This window comes from Vipera berus (genome assembly GCF_964194415.1).
Source record: "Vipera berus genome assembly, chromosome: 1".
Taxonomy (NCBI): Eukaryota; Metazoa; Chordata; class Lepidosauria; order Squamata; family Viperidae; genus Vipera; species Vipera berus.
Genome location: NC_138202.1, coordinates 219,539,232 through 219,556,683, shown reverse-complemented (window position 1 = coordinate 219,556,683; position 17,452 = coordinate 219,539,232).

Here is a 17,452-nt window from a genome sequence, read left to right as displayed (position 1 = left end):
GAAGGGATAGAACTGAGTATTTTGGAAGATGTTTCCTATACGGTGTCTGGCTGAGAGGAACATTCCATGTAACATACTGTATTGCACTTCCTACCATCCACTCTTACAGACTGATAGTATTCACTCTCCATATGTATCCCTCATGTTAAATAATAAAGCAATACTGTGAGAGTGAAATGTTACACTAAAACTGAGGGAATCTAGACTAAAATTCACTCTTGGTCATAGAATCCGAGAGGACCCAGATGCCATTGTGGCAGACCATTAAGTCCAACCTCCTGCTCAGTGCAGGTATCCATACGAAAGCATCTGCCCCGCCTCATCCAATGAGTGGAGCATAAGAACTTAAGTGGTGCCTGCTGGATCAAAGCCCTGGCCCATCTAGCCCATCAGTCTGTTCTCACAGCGGTCAATCGATTGCATGAGGAAACCCTCTAGTCTCCCAGCAGATGGTCTTCAGAGGCAGTATCACTGCCATCAAGGTTTATCACCCTGTTCCATAATTAATACCTGCTTTTATTGAAGTACTTAAATTCCACTGGAATTCGCCTTTCTGTAGCTTAAGATTTATCTCATGGCCTGCAGTCTGGGACAACTGAAAATAGAGCAGTCTTCTTTTATGTATCACCCCTTAGTGCTATCATACCCTTGGGTATACTTTGCCCAGCTAAATATGCCCATTCCAACAATTTCTCCTAGTGAGGCTTACAGTCTTCGGATCATCCTCACTGCCTTCTTCCCATCTATTCCATCTATTCCATTTTTTTTGTATCTTTAGTAATATTTAGGTGGGATCTGACCAATGCAAAATGAGAAAGAAGATGACCTTGTTCTCTAAGCAGGGGTCCCCAACCCCCGGTCTGTGGACCAGTACCGGACCACAGCATGCCAGCAACTGGGCCACATAAATAAACAAAGCCCCATCTGCAAGATGCAGGCAGCACACAAAACCACGTACCCTCTGGTCCACAGAAAAACCCCTCTCCACGGATCCAATCCCTGGTGCCCAAAAGGTTGGGGACCTCTGCTCTAAGGGTTTATACTAAACATGCTATTCTTCCCCACTGATTCAGAAGCATGGAAGGCTCTCAAAGATTGAGGGCCATGGTGGCACAGTGATTAGGCTGACTCTGCCGACTGCCAGGAGTTCAATCCTGAGCTGCTCAAAGTTGACTCAACCTTCCATCCTCCTGAGATCAGTAAAATGAAGATCCAGGTTGTTAGGGGGAATTATGCTGACTCGGTAAACCACTTAGAGAGGACTGTAAAGCACTGTGAAGCAGTATATAAGTCTAAGTATTATTGCTATCGCTAATTCCCCTAGCTTGTCACCCTTCAGATATATTGCATCCCCAACCATCATGGCCATTGCAATGAAGTGAGTTAATCAAAAATAATCAAGCAACAAGAGAAAAAAAATCCATAGATTTTGCAAGCTTAATTTAACCTGAGTTTCTCTTATCAGGTTCTATTTCCAGTATAACCTGATTGTGAAAGCCAAGGAATTCCTAAAATAGAAGGAGGAACCCTATCACATGAAACAATCTGTCTCCATCATTCTTTCCATCTCTCTACACAGAATTCATGCGAAGATTCATGCAAAAGAGGCTGCTTAAGACACATCAGAAACACACCTGAAAACATTCTGTCCATGGTTCTTCTGTCTCTTCATGTGGCATTATTAGAAGGACCAGAAATAGCTAAATGGGATGATGTTTTATCAAATATCTTTACTTATTTCACAGTACGCTACTCACGTCTTTTCAACGTGTTTCCTGTGCTTAGGATTCATGGACATTTCATAGCAGTGAGACTCAGTGAGTTGTTCCCAGGAGTAGCTATCAAGAAAGGGGAGAACCTATTAATCTTGTGCATACAGGGCATACATGCTTCAACAGGGGCTTTTAAGCAAACTTGTACATTATTTCTTGCTTTTCCAAGATGAATGCTATCACTCAGACCATTATCACTCTCAGGACACAGGGGCTTCCTAAACTGGTATGGTCTGAAGTCCAGCTAAAAAAAATGGTAGTTAGCCATCTAAATTTCACACACTATCACTAACATACTTCCATCAATGACATGTTAAAGTGATTAAAACTGTTAATGCAGAGAAACCCTTAATGATTCCCATATTTTTAAAGATTGCAAATACTGAAAAATAACCATTAAGTGGGTGGGGAGGGAGGGAGGGAGGGAGGGAGGAAGGAAGGAAGGAAGGAAGGAAGGAAGGAAGGAAGGAGGGAGGGAGGGAGGGAAGGAAGGAAGGAAGGAAGGAAGGAAGGAAGGCTTTTTTCAGTGACAAATTTAAGAATGGAAATATTAATCTCTGTTGGGCCAGGCTCTCTATTAAAATATTAGTCTAATAGTTTGCAAGTTTCATTTTATTCTTATCATTCTTTCCCTCTCCACCCCCGCCCCTTTTTTTGTTGGCATCTCATTAGACCCCATTAGTCAGTACTTGTTACAGTTCATTTAGGAAGGGAACAAAATCATTAAACACATGTCACTTCAAAACTCTGTGACATAACATGAAATTGAAATGACCTTCGTTCAAGCACGGCACAGTGCTGAACCAAAGAGTACTCCTGAATTCTAAAAATGTAACTTAGACTGATAATCACATTCCAACATGCCAAGGCAGTAAGCAATAGGCTACCCAGTATTTGAGGGCAAGAATTCTGCAAATGTGAACCACAACAAGGAGATTCAAGGTCAGTAAAATGTTCATCATAAGCCTGAACAGAAAAGGGGAGGATGGGCTAAAGGGAGAACTGCACTGCATAAAACCAAGAATATAACCTAAACAAGGTGAGGATTTCCTTTAAGACAGGTTTATAGGCTGCAATTTTAAGATTGTTTTATTGCTGTTTATTGTTCTTTTACTATTACATTTAAAAATAACTCTGAAGAGCTAAAAGTAGTGATTATAGTCGTCTTCTATTAATTCCCACAATAATCCTATGCACTGGGCTAAATTTAAAATACGAATTACTAAATTCAAAATACGAATTAAGGCAAATACCTACCTTCCTTCCTTCCTTCTTTCCTTCCTTCCTTCCTTCCTTCCTTCCTTCCTTCCTTCCTTCCTTCCTTCCTTCCTTCCTTCCTTCCTTCCTTCCTTCCTTCCTTCCTTCCTTCCTTCCTAAAATTGAACTGATTCTAATTCTGCAGTCTATGTTTCAACATTCTAGCCTTCAACAACTATGTTGTTGACTTTTGGAATACTTTTCATGTAGACTGCTTTGGGAACTAGAATATGGGAAAAGAGGGTACATAGCTTTAAACAAGCAAATAAATCCAAAACCAGCACTTTGTTGATAGCTAGAGTAATAGCTAATTGCTTGTTTAGAGTAATGTTACTTCCAGTCGGTAACCTTTAGCACTATAGGCCTACATTTTTTTCTCAGTAAGCTGGAAATGAAAACAATAGCACAGAATTTAAGGCCAAGATCCTTGCATCCAAAGATCTTTTAGATCCTATCTAATCTAAATTAACTATTTTGATATAGTTAATTTTTGCCCATTTTATGGCTTCCTGTTCAGTGTGCTATGGGAATAATGATGAATTGCATCTTAATTGTCTCTTGTTAGTTAGCTTGTGTTCCCTGCTGGGCAGGTGTTAATTATGTCACTCTTTGGATTATTTGTTTTATGTTTCTTTTATAGCAAAATGAGGTCATAAATGATTAACTTGCACATAAGCAATTAACCCTGACTTGTAGAATCATCTGCCTATAGAATTACATAGTTGGGGAAAAGACATGTCTCCTGGCTAAAGTAAAATTTGATTAGAAGACTACACTGGTGCCTGGTGCAATGTTTATTTATTCGTGTAATGGGTTAAATGTATTAAATATAAAATATATTAGTATGATATTTTGGCATATTATATATTAGCCAGGATTGACAAAGAGGCAGGTGAGAAAGGCATGAGCCAGATTCCGCTTCCGGTTGAACAAAAAATATTTGCTGTATTTGCCTATATCAGGGGTGTCAAACTGCCGAAACCGCGCCCACTCCATTGCCGGCAATGGAGAAAAGGTCACGATACGTCGCAACATGTCACATGATGTTGTGAGTTTGACACCCCTGGCCTATATGAACAGCCCTTAGAGTCGACAGGCAAGCTCTCTGGAAATGAAGAATCATCCCATATCTGCAATAGCAGCTGAGTTTAGTCCAAAGCTACAGCAGGACTGCATTTGCAATTACAGTGGTTAAAAAACAGCAGTGAATATTCCACTTATGTATTTGGATACAGTGCTCACCCAATCAATCCCCTTGTTAGAAGATGCACAAAGGTTAGTCTGTTGAAGAGAAAGAAATAGGAGCTGAAGCACAGGACAAATTACTGTAGGAAGAAATTGATCAGAGGAAAAGAATGACTGCTGTTGAGGTAGAGATGGAGATGTGAGGGTGATTGAGAGCTAGGAAAGTGAAAGCAATAGAAGAAGGAAAGCCAAACAATATCATCCCTTTGAGGTAGTCCAGATGGGAAACCAAAACCATGAGTACTACTGTGTTTCCCCAAAAATAAGACTGTGGTTTTTTTGTTTCTTTGTTTGTTTTTTGGACAAAAGACCCATTAGGTCTTATTTTGGGGGGATGTCTTATTTTACAGCTGCCCACCCATTCCCTCCCACCATCTTCTTACCTGCAGCCACAATGGCTTACAGGGCGTCCCAGGGCAGATGCACTTTTTGCCTAGATGGAGAAATGATGGAGACTGGAAGCTTCATCTACTTGCAAATGGGGTGCTTTGGAATGGAGCAATTAGCTTGGAAAAGGAGCGATTTGCTCCATTCCCAAGTGCCCCATAGGTGCCCAAACACTTTTTTCCCAGAGGGAGACTGGAAGCTTTGTCTACTTGCTTGCAAATGGGGCACTTTGAAACAGAGCGATTAGTTCCATTTCAAAGCGCCCCATTTGCAAGCAAACAAAGCTTCCAGTCTCCCTCTGGGAAAAAAGTGCATGGCGCAGCCAGGCAGAGGCACTGAGGGGGGTGGGAGGCAAGAGATCCCAGTGTCCCACCCACTCCATCCCACTGTCTCTTGACTTGCCCACAGCCATGCTGGGATTGCCTGCCTCCCCCCATGCCTCTGCCTGCTGCCGGTGCTGCCGTGCAAGCCTCCCATGAGCCTCTTATGAGCCAGGCAGCTGCACAGCACATCCGGATCACCTGCCTCTCCCCTGTCTCTGCCTCCGCGGTCAGAGGTATCTGCGCTGTGCCAAGGGGCCAGTGGGATGTGGCTGCCCCCCATGCGCTTGCCACCTCTTGTACTGGCCACGCCCATTCCCCCCAGGCTTATTTTTCGGGTATGGCTTATATTAAAAGGTAAAGGTTCCCCCGCACATGCGTGCTAGTCGTTTCCGACTCTAGGGGCCGGTGCTCATCTCCGTTTCAAAGCCGAAGAGCCAGCGCTTGTCCGTGGACATCTCCGTGGTCATGTGGCCGGCATGACTAGACGCCAAAGGCGCACGGAACGCTGTTACCTTCCCACCGTAGTGGTCCCTATTTTTCTACTTGCATTTTTACGTGCTTTCGAACTGCTAGGTTGGCAGAAGCTGGGACAAGTAACAGGCGCTCACTCTGTTACGCGGCACTCGGGATTCGACCCACCAAACTGCTTATATTAGGCCCACCTCAAAAAATCAGTGTATTTTCGGGGTGGGTCTTATTTTCGGGAAAACACGGTAATATGAACTTTATGGTAGGTAACAGAAACAAAATTTTGTAAGTCTGAAAGCAGTTCCTCCTCCTTCCCCTGCCTTTACATTCCAGAGAGCTAGGGAAGGTCCCTTCTGAGATGCTTTCTCTACTTCTGTTGCTTCTGTGGGCTGAGATATGGCTTATCTGACCATTGCCTTGGCTGTGGCTTTTCCTCCTGTCTCCCAAGGTTCTTCTCACATCCCAGTACACATAGTAAAGAAACATCATGGCAAAGGGCAGGAGGCAAATAGGAGGGGGGAAATGCACAGCAAATGGGAATCCTGGCAAAGAAGAAGTGGGGAGGAAGAGATTTGGGGAACAAAGGGGAGTTTGAAGGCAAAGCTAATGAAAGAAAGTTGAAGGCAAAAGGAGGAAAGTGGAGGTTCTTCTCGAAACATTATATGAAGCAAGGAACTTTCCTCTCCATCGCGGAGATACAACCTAGGAACAAAGCAAAACAGGAGTTTTAGTTGGCAGGACAGCAGCTAGCAGAGCAGCCAGCAGGGAATTGCTTAGCAACCAAGGTAAGCAGCAGAACTGTTAAAGAAGAACAAAAGTCAAGCCCTGGAGAGGCCTACTGGCAAGAAAGCACATGGTTCTGACAAGAGAGAGAGAGAAGGCATGTGGGTCGTTTACCAAGGAGAGGTGAACTTTTTTTCAACATGTATTGTTTCTTTACCGTACTGGGAGAAGCCAGTTGCAAAGATGAAGGAGGGAGGGAGGGAGGGAGGGAGGGAGGGAGGGAGGGAGGGAGGGAGAGAGAGAGAGAGAGAGAGAGAGAGAGAGAGAGAGAGAGAGAGAGAGAGAGAGAGAGAGAGAGAGAGAGAGAGAGAGAGAATATGAATGCTCAGTCACAAGATCCTTTACTGCCAGCCCTACCCAGAGAGAGAAGAATGAGATTCCCTCCCCCAATTCCCAATTGGAGTTACTGCTAAAGAGCTTGAAAAGAATTCCCCCATAATTGTTCTGATTCAACTCTTTGATTTCTGTACAACAGTTTGGACACATTTTTATTTGATTTTCCTTAATTCTTTTCCTTAAATCACCCAAACTGTCTGGAGATGCGCAGCTCCCAGAAAAACTATGAAGAATTAAGGGAAAGCCTAGCTCAATTCTTTTGGGGAAACATCTCCAGATTCAGTTGTTGATTTTAAAAGGTGTCTTCGTGTTTGAACTACACTTGCAGATAACCAAAACACTTAAATATTAGTAATAACATATTTTGCCTATCTGAAGCTGCTGTTGTAACAAATCCATTCCTTGTGAAAGTACTAGTTTTTAACAATTTTAAGAAAAGTAGAATAGAAAAAGCAATAACCAAAATGGAATGCATCAGAAGTTGTGGATATGATGTTCAGGTTGTCTTCTGAAGAAATGTATTTTTTTTCTTACCTGACACCTGCATTCAGGGAAAAATAGTTTCTGGGTCAGCAAGTCTAACAGCCTCCCTAACTTTTAGCAGGATTTCATTATTATTTTTTCCTTAGCTAGGCTGAACTGATGGAAGTTTTATGAGTAATCAGCCCATCCTTTGCTTTTCTACAACTATTATTCACACACATGGGCTGGGAAGGAGAAGAAAAGAGTAAATAGATAAAAGTAAAGAAGCCCTCAAATCTAGCTTGGTTCCTGCTGACACGTCTGTGAACTTTTCTTGGCTGTGGTATAGAAGTGTATTGTCACTGCCTTTTTTTGCAGGATTTCTTCCAAACTTCTCAGTCTAGTCAACAACCCTGGTTGGTTTCCCTGTTGGTTTCTGATCCAAATATTAGCTAGAGTTGACCCTGTCTCATCAAATCAGTCAAGGTCAGCTAGATGTTGCCATCTTTGGAGATATATGGAGCCATGCTTATTTTAAAGCCCCATAAAATTCTAACAAAACATTGACTCACAAATAAGAGCAAATTCTTTCTTTCTTTTTTAAAAAAGAGTGTTTTCTTTTTTTAAGAATTGCAAAATAAGAAGGATGCACACCTTTAGCTCAAGCAGTTCTTTTTTTTCCTGAGCCAAGCTGAACTACTAAAACCATTTGAGAATGCTTAGCCACCCTAAACTGCTACATACTGCTCATGCTGTTGTCTTGGAAAAGATTTGGGAAAATACTTGCCATACTTTCACTCTAACTGGTAACATAAGAATTGAGAACCAATTTGATCTAGTGGTTAAGGCACCATACTAGAAATGAAGGAGACCATGAGTTCAAGTCCCACCTTAGCTATGAAAACCAGCAGGGTGCCCTTGGGCCAATCACTCTGTCTCAACCCAACCCATACCATCTCACAGTGTTGTTGTTGTGCAGAAAATAGAAGGTGGAAAATGTGCTGGATATGGGGGTGGTTTGTAAATAATAAAGGCAGGATACCAATAAATACATAAAATTGTTTTTCCAATACTGCCACTACAAATTAAGACAATGGTGTGGGTTACTCTGCCATCATTGAAAACAGTGAGCTGTCAGTACTCTCTTTCAAGAAACTATTTGGCTCTATCAAAAGTTATAACTGTTCATGTTGTATAACTACATCAATCAAAGAAGAGTAGAAATACTTGGAACAAAAAGTCAGTTTCTCTTCTTCTCCCTTGTGACTACAGAAAACTTATTTTATACTTTGCCAACTTTGTCTTATCTGCTGGGTTTGGTTTGCATTATTGATTACCTTATTGGGAAAAAATAATACCCAAAATATTGTTATTAAAATACTAGTTCCTAAGTCCCCCCAAACCATAGAAAGTTATTTATCAGAAAGATAAATTCATTTTATTACATATTTTTCATGGAATAAAATTATATTATCAAGCCTGTTATTATTCTCAAGCAGTGCAATAAGAATTAATTTTGCTACCTTTTCTAGTAGATCAGATTCTTTATCTGGATATCTGTTAGAAGCATTGATTGTACAGAGAATGCCATATGTACTGTTGGACTTCCCCTTTCATTATTTGGCTTCTCGAGCTCATCTCTAATAGCAGTGGTGGGATTCAGCTGGTTCGCACCACTTCGGCAGAACCGGTAGCTAATTTTTTGTTGCCCAGGCCCAGAATGGACTTCCGGAAGTGGCATCCACACAGAGAACCGGTTGTTCGCATACAAGAATCCCACCACTGTCTAATACCATACGTTGAGCATGGACATCTGCAGAGGAAAAGTCTACACACATCTAGCCACTCTTACCTGTAGGCATTCAGAGAAACTTTGGAGAAAGCCTACAGAGGCTTCTTCAATTTAGACCTAGAAAGGTGTGAGGGAAGTCAAGCGACATTGGCTTAAACTGAATTATGTCCGTTCTTTTTATACTGTGCTGATGTGAGACCACCTTGGAATACTATGTCCAGTTTTGGTCACCACAATGCAAAAAAGATGTTGAGACTGTAAAAATAAGTTCAGAGCAGAGCAACAAAGATGATAAGGAGTCTGGAGGCTAAACCATATGATGAATGATTGAGGGAACTAGGTATGTTTAGTCTAACCAAGAGAAGGACTAGGGGTGATATGATAGCAATTTTCCAGTATTTGAGGGGCTGCCACAGAGAAGAAGCAGTTGACCTATTCTCCAAAGCACCTGATGACAGGACAAGAAGTAACGGGTGGAAGTTCATTAATGAGACATCCAACCTAGAACTAAGAAGAAATTTCCTGACAGTGAGAACAATTAATCAGTGGAATGGCTTACCTTCGAAAGTTGTAGGTGGTCCAAAACTGGAGATTTTAAGAAGAGACTGGGCAGCCATTTGTCCTGGATGGTACAGGGCAGTGGTGGGATTCAGCCAGTTCGCACCACTTCGGCAGAACCAGTAGCTAATTTTTTGTTGCCCAGGCCAAGAACAGACTTCCAGTAGTGCCATCCACACAGAGAACCAGTTGTTCACATATTTGAATCCCACCACTAGTACAGGGTCCCCTGCTTGAGCAGGGTATTGGACTAGAAGACCTTCAAGATCCCATTCAACCCTATTATTCTATATACAGTGGTTTTTTGTGGTGGGAAAAGGGGGTTTGTAGCCCTGTGAGGGAAATTTTAGTGGTGCAGTATAACAGCCTTCTTCAAGTGGTGCACTCCAGATGTATTGGAATTGCAAGCCCTACAGTTGCTTTTCCAAAACATCTGGAGAATATAAAATTGGGGAAGGCTAATTTAAATCTATAATCTCTCATGAGCTTTGTGAAATCACTAGAAAACCAGCTGAAGGCAATGGTCCCATAGGATGACTAAATAACACGAAAAAGCAGCTGGTCTCCAATGCATATGGCAGAAACATGTGAGTAGATACAATATCATTTTTATCATCATCTTTTTCCTAACTTTCTCCCTGGTTTTTTTTCTGAAGAACAATGCATAGTACAAAAAAAATGATTCAAAGAATCCCACTCTGAACTGTTGCCACAATGCAAAAATATGTATTGCTTAATGCTTACTTTTTGTTAAGAATAATTAAATGCACCAAAGTTACAGTTCAAAACTAGCCATGAACTGAAATAGGAAAGCATCACTTGATTTGGATTTGTAGACACTAATCACTGTTAAGTGTTACACCTACAGTGGGCAGATCATTGCTGGGGTTATCATGAGCGTCTGTCCCTTCACGATCTTCTGGTGCTGAATGGAACATTTCTATCGGTTTTGGTGCTGGAATTGGTAGGTTTGCACGAGTTGAATGTAACTTCATTGAATTTATCTTCAATCTTAAGATACGGTGATTTCGTGTATATGAAAATAAGTGACGTTGTACTGATTACATTAAAGCTGATCCTAGCAGATGCATTGGATGCAACCCTCTCTCTCTTTAATTGCTTGAAAGTGTCCTTGCTATTTGCAAGAACTTGATCATTTATAAGAAGTAGCCATCATTAAACTCTAAACCAGTTTTCCCAAACTTGGTGCTCTCCAGTTGTTTTTTGACAAGATGTCCCTCTGGTAATATTGGCAAGGACTTTTTTCAATTGGAATTATTGTGCACCTGAAAGGCACTAGGCTGGGGGGGGGGGACTGCTTTAATGCTTTAATTCCAAGCATAGGATCGAAATCTCAAGCATGCTTTTCAAAAGGTAGGTCTAATAGTCTAATAAACTAAACTAAACTAAACTATTTGAGGAAATACATCTGCCCTGGGTTCTGATTCTTGTTCTTGCTATCTACACTCATAATTCATCCTGGATGACAATTACCAGCCTGCTGAAAGTTTCTCTAGTCATGCAACCACTATTCAGTCTATTTATCCATTGCACAGGAAGTGCATGGATGAAAAATGCAAGCAAAAATCAGGTTTGTCTGCTGTTGAACGGATTTGTGTTTGAAAAATCATATATTCTGCAAACCAAGAAAATATAAAAAAAAATACCAGGGTCAGCTTTACAAGTATAAAACTATTTTTTAAAAAAAGTCTTGGTCTCCCTTGTTGTTACAGTTTTTTGCTCCGGCTTTATTCTGGGGATCATGAAAATAGCTCATTTTATTTTAAAGTCCCTTAATATTGGAACTTTCAATTAAAATGCTAAATCGAGGATCTGATGCTAACTGAATACAGAATAACAGAGTTGAAAGGGACCTTGGAGGTCTTCTAGTCCAACCCCCTGGTCAAGCAGGAGACCCTATACCTTTACCATCCCAGACAAATGACTGTCCAATCTCTTCTTAAAAACCTCCAGGGATGGAGCACCCATAACTTCTGCTCCATCACTCCATCACTGATTAGTTGTTCTAACTTCTTCTCTGTTTTTCTCATAAGTGCTGGGAAGAGCACACTATACAAACTCAAGGGAAAGAAATTAAATTAAATTAAATTCTTTAAATTAAAATCTGATATGTCTTTGCTAATCATTTTAACAGTAATGCACCTGTAGTTGTTGCTGATCCTCATCTTCATCATTAACTTGGACATTGCCCCAATTTTAGAGGGGGAAAACCTGCCATAACAGCTGTGTTTTGTATGTAAAGTAGTATTTTTGGTACATGTTGCTGAATCCATATTTAGTGGTGAGGCAGTCTCAGCAGGATGAAAATTAATTCCATTCTTTACTGAAAACTCTGGGAGATAAAATATGCTTGTATTTTTCTCTAGTAGAAATAATAAATAGCATTTCCACTACAATCCTATAGGATTCTCCCTCTTTTCAGAGGGAGAAAAAGATACGGTATTGGTCAAGCTCCCTGTTACTTATTTTCATGGGTGTTTTAATATTCAACAGATTATGGCTAGCTCACATTTCTATTCATCATTTTATTTTTATTTTTATTATTTTTACAGCACCTATGCACCAAAGCCCTGGTCTTGGAGCGGGTTCCTAGATGCTACACTGACAAAGCCAAATGTAGGCAGGAGAAATGAGTGAATGGGGCTGCCCCCAAACTATGGATTTAGCACAATTAACTCAGTTAATTCAATGTCATGAGTATGATCGCTCCCCTTTTCACATTAAGGTTCCATTTGTCAGCAATGTCTGGTGGAGAACTAAGAAATAGAATAGAGCTGGAAGAGACCTTGGAGGTCTTCTAGTCCAGCCCCCTGCTCAATCAGGAGAACCTATACCATCTCAGTCAAGCGACTGTCTCTAGCCTCTTCTGAAAAATCTTCAGTGATGGAGCGCCCACAATTTCTGGAGGCAAGCTGTTCCGCTGGTTAATTGTCCTCACTGTCAGGAAGTTTCTTCTTAATTCCAGGTTGCTTCTCTCTTTGATCAGTTTCCAACCATTGTTTCTTGTCCTGCCCTCTGGTGCTTTGGTGAAAAAAGTGACCCCCTCTTCTTTGTGACAGCCCCTCAAATACTGGAATGATGCTATCATGTCTCCCCTATTTCTTCTTTTCTTTAGACTAGCCAAACCTAAGTTCTGCAGCCGTTCTTCATATTTTTTAGACTCCAGGCTTTTGATCATCTTAGTTACTCTTCTCTTAATTTTTTTCCAGACTCTCATCTTTTTTGTGATATGGTGACCAAAAGTGGCTGCAGTATTCTAGGTGTGGTCTTATTAGGGTTTTATAAAGCGGTACTAATACTTTGTGTGTTCTTGATTCTATGCCTCTGTTTATACAACCCAGGATTGTATTAATTGTTGTTTTTTTGGCTGCTGCTGCACACTGCTGGCTCATAGTCAATTGATCGTCCACTAGGGCTCCAAGGTCCCTCTCGCAGTTACTGTTTTTAATCCAGATCTCACCTAATCTGTACTTGTACCTTTGATTTTTCCTTGACAAATTGCCTGTCTTTATATTAGGAATTCGAGATGATGCACGTTAAGATGTCTGTTACTCGTCCCAGCTTCTGCCAACCTAGCAGTTCGAAAGCATGTAAAAATGCAAGTAGAAAAATAGGGACCACTACGGTAGGAAGGTAACAGCGTTCCATGTGCCTTTGGCGTCTAGTCATGCCGGCCACATGACCACGGAGACGTCCTTGGACAAACGCTGGCTCTTCGGCTTTGAAACGGAGATGAGCACCGGCCCCTAGAGTCGGAAACGACTAGTACGCATGTGCGGGGGAACCTTTACCTTTACCTTTTTTATCCTTTAAAATGGCTTGAGATTAGAAGAACCTGGAATAAGCTGACCCTTAATCTAAAGCATAACACTTTCACAGGGTTAAATGGATCTCTATTATCGAAGGCCAGGCATTCAAACGTCCAATTATTAATACTTTCTCCTGGTAAATTTCATTTATGGTAAAAAGTAGCATATGTGGGGAAATAGTGTATTTATGTTCCAATAGTAGAGTAAAATGAGTTAATAAAATTTAACTAAAATTATATTACTTGACAGCTGAGGTTCTGGGCATTATCATTTCTGATACACATTTCTCAGTACTTTATGCCTATGAAATTAAATTTTATCTTCAGATTGTTTGTGATACAGACACTTTCCTTTTTGCTGAAGATTTATGAAGTCCTTTCTAAATACCTTTTCAATTTGCCTTCTCTGAGGACTGGCATTTAACAATTACGCTAGCATTTAATTATTATGCTTCAACTTAAAGTTGATGTAGAACATAGATATAAAAGTTCACAATTTATAGTCATACAGCTGGGGAAATAAAAGCAAGGCATATTCCATAATATAATTTCTTCTAAGATTACATGGCAACATCAGTATCTACAAAGCATTCCTTCCAGGAAGGAAGTGAAATAGGAAATAAGAATTTATAAAGACTGAGAACCAAACTTGGAAGAGAAATTTACATAGTAAACAGTAAAATATATTCCAAAATAGATCTTATTTTCATAATTTGATATAAACTCAGAATTTAAACCCCAGTACTGAAATTCATATTTCCAGTTAAAATAAGTTTCAAGAATAATTGAGAAAAATAAACCTTTAAACTTTTTTAATGCACTATTGCTATAACCACATTTTAACTACACTGACTTTTTTATTAAGACTGATATTGCTGTTTTAAAACATGCATGTACTTTACTTGTTCTTAGAAATATTAAAAAAATAAATTCAGAAAAGTATTAGAATTTAGCAGTTAAATTTGAGACATAATTTGGTAGCAAGTACTGTATAGAGCAAGGGTGTCAAACTCGCAACGTCATGTGACATGTTGTGACATATCGTGACTTTTTCCCCATTGCCAGCAATGGGTTGGGCACAGTTTTGGCGTAACACATCCAACCCGGGGGCCGGCAGTTTGACACTCCTGGTATAGACTAAAATCCACTGTTATTCATCCTCCAATGGAACAGCTTTTATTGGTATCAGATCTTCTCAGCTGCAGGTCTATTGACAATCAGATTTCATGTTCTAGAACAGGCATGTCAAACTCGCGACATCACGTGACGTCGCGCAACATATCGGGACTGTTTTGCTATTGCCAGCAATGGGGTGGGTGTGGCTTCTGCATGACGCATCCGGCCCATGGGCCAGCAGTTTGACACCCCTGTTCTAGAAGGAGAAGAAGAAAGGAAATTCTTGGAAAGGAAATTCTTGTACAAAGTCCCCATATCTAAGGTTTGATTCAGAAACCTAATTTCCTTCAACAGTGATCCAAAACCAGAAATCATCTCAAGGAGAAAGTTGGCACTGCAAAGTCACGGCTGTTCATCTTGCTAAGGTGCACCCATTTCGTGGCAGTCTCCAGCAGTCTGCAGCCTCCTGCTATATATACGTCCAGTAGCTGGAAGCATGAGAAAACAAGTAGAAGCTGGAGAAACAATGCAAAGCAATGGTACATAGCAGCTTCACATCACTTTTTAGAAGCAGGGAACCACAGTATGTCATCAAGAGCTTTGAGGCAACTTTGAACTTCAAATATCGTTGGAGCAAAGAACTCCTTCAAAGTTCCAAAAGGGCTTTTTCAAAAGGCAACTGGACTTCATTTTTCTTTGAAGATGTTTTGCTTCTCATCCAAGAAGCTTCTTCAGTTCTGACTGAAGCAACTGAAGTCAGAACTGAAGAAGCTTCTTGGATGAGAAGCAAAACATCTTCAAAGAAAAATGAAGTCCAGTTGCCTTTCAACCGTGACCTGGATGACTGAAAATCTCCATAGAAATTCTTTCAAAGCTTTGCACAGCTGTAGGAGAAATTAGCAGAACCTTCAACCTAATCTCAACTGCTCTTGCAAGAGAGCAATTCAAATCCCTGAGAAAAGCAATCTGTCCTTAGGCTTCATCTTCCACTGATATGCAACTCCACTGCTCAAGGAAATACAGCCCAACAAAGGCTTGCCCATTGCTACTATACACTTTGCTTCAGCTCATGATGGGCTTACCTTGCTTCTCCAAAAGTAAGCTTTCTTGTTGCAGGTGACTTATAGTAGCATTTGATCCCAGAAAGTTTTTTTGTGTCGTTAGCAAATCCCAGGAGAAATTGAATGTCACGTGTAGCACAATTTGGGGACACCATTTTGACCCACTGATTTCTGATGTCTATTTGAGTTAGTTATACACATTAACCAGGATGGTGAAGGATTATCATCTTCAGGTATCACCAGCTGGGAAACAAAACCATCATCTCTCATTATGCCCCTCTTTTCCTGCCTACTGAATTCCCAGGAAGTCCAGTGACATGATTTCTGAATGCAGTCAGTTACATTTCCCAATATGAATATGCACAGCAGCCAGATAATACACAGTAAATATGGTGGGACCCCCAAATGGTACCTCACCTATTATTTCCTTAAAAAAAGAAAAAGAATCCTATGTGTGTACAGACATTCTATTAATTTTTCTGACTGTCATTTCTGGAAATTATATTCAAAGAATCATACTTAGCTATATATGTATTATTACAAGCTTTACATAAGAAGTCAGACCAGACAATCTAATCAGTGAGGATCTGTCGAGCAAAGTGCATTAGCCCTTGAGAAATCCTTTTGCTATCCCTTTCCCAACAGGAAAAATATTTAGCAAGAAGTGTCCAAATAACCAGAGATGCAATTCTTGGAGCCAAAGGTGAAAACAGGTTTTGGGAATGTGCAATTGCTCACAGCAGAAACCCTGTTCACCGTGTGTTGAAATCTGTTTCTCTAGCCTAGGAACATTGCGCTATGTTTGTTTTTCCTTGCATAGGGCTTGTCCTATTTTTTCCTTTTCCTTTACAGATCACAAGGCTTTCCTCACGCATATCTTTGCTGATTATATCCAACAGATCATCCAGAACGTATCAAAGGATTCTGTTCTCTAGGAACTAATCACATGAGAAACGAAGTCTGTGTTTGCCCATTTCTGCACTGATCTCCCAGTCTTTGGGATGTAACTCAACACATCACCCCAGCTTAAAGTGGAAAAGCAAGGTCTCTCCAGTAGCTCTGAAACTACCAGCCCTTCATATGCACAGGGCTACTTGTTCTCTGTTCATAGCCTGCCAAAGGGTGATCAGAGGTCTGTTGTGTGATATAACAAGAAAGGAACAGTCATCTAGTTGATCCAGTCAAGGCCAACATCTGGCGTACTGCTGATTTCAGGAGGAGTGACTGGGAACGGCCTTAGGCCTTCCTTGCAGTGGCACTGCACTCCCAACTTCCCATTTTGGCATCCTCAAAGGGCAGCCAAGATTATTTTGTTTTCTGCATAAAAACTTGCAAATCCCCACCGTGGAGGAAGGGTTGGTGAAGATGATGAAACTAGTAGAGATGGCAAAATTAATTTGAGAAAGATCAAGCACTACATTTATTAACAACTGGAAACCACCCACAGACTTTTTTGCTGGGACAAAAAAAAATAAACTGATGATTTATGGCTTTGATAATTTAGGAGGGGTAGACTGTGGAAAAAAAGTTAACTTGGATGTAATCTTAAAAAGAGAGGGTAAAGTATAAATGTATATATAACTGCTGTTAAGAGGACCAGAAGCCACTCTTTTACTATTCTTTCTTTTTTTTCTTTTTCCTTCTATGTCTTTTTTTATTTTTTTTACCTTTCTGTTACTCCTCTCTTTGTCTTAACTTTGACTTATAATTTGTATTGTTTTCATTCTGTAGGGAAAAAAATCTTAGATGAGAGAGATAAAGACAGAGACAGAGATACAGAGATGATAGGTGATAGACAGACAGACGGACGGATGGACAGACAGAGAGATATGGCAGGAACTCCTACCAAATTTTTGTTTCCCAGCTTCTTGGCTCTGACCCTCCCTTGAACCATGGACATTTGAAGCACTATAGTGCTAGGAATTTCCTCATTGTTGTTTTTCCGGGAGGGAGAGAAGAGCTGTTTGCCATAAACAAAATTGGTAAGACAAAGAGGTCCTGACCAACTGCCACCTTTGATGGCATCTTTTTCATAGGGTGGGGAAGCCCATATAGCTGTGGCT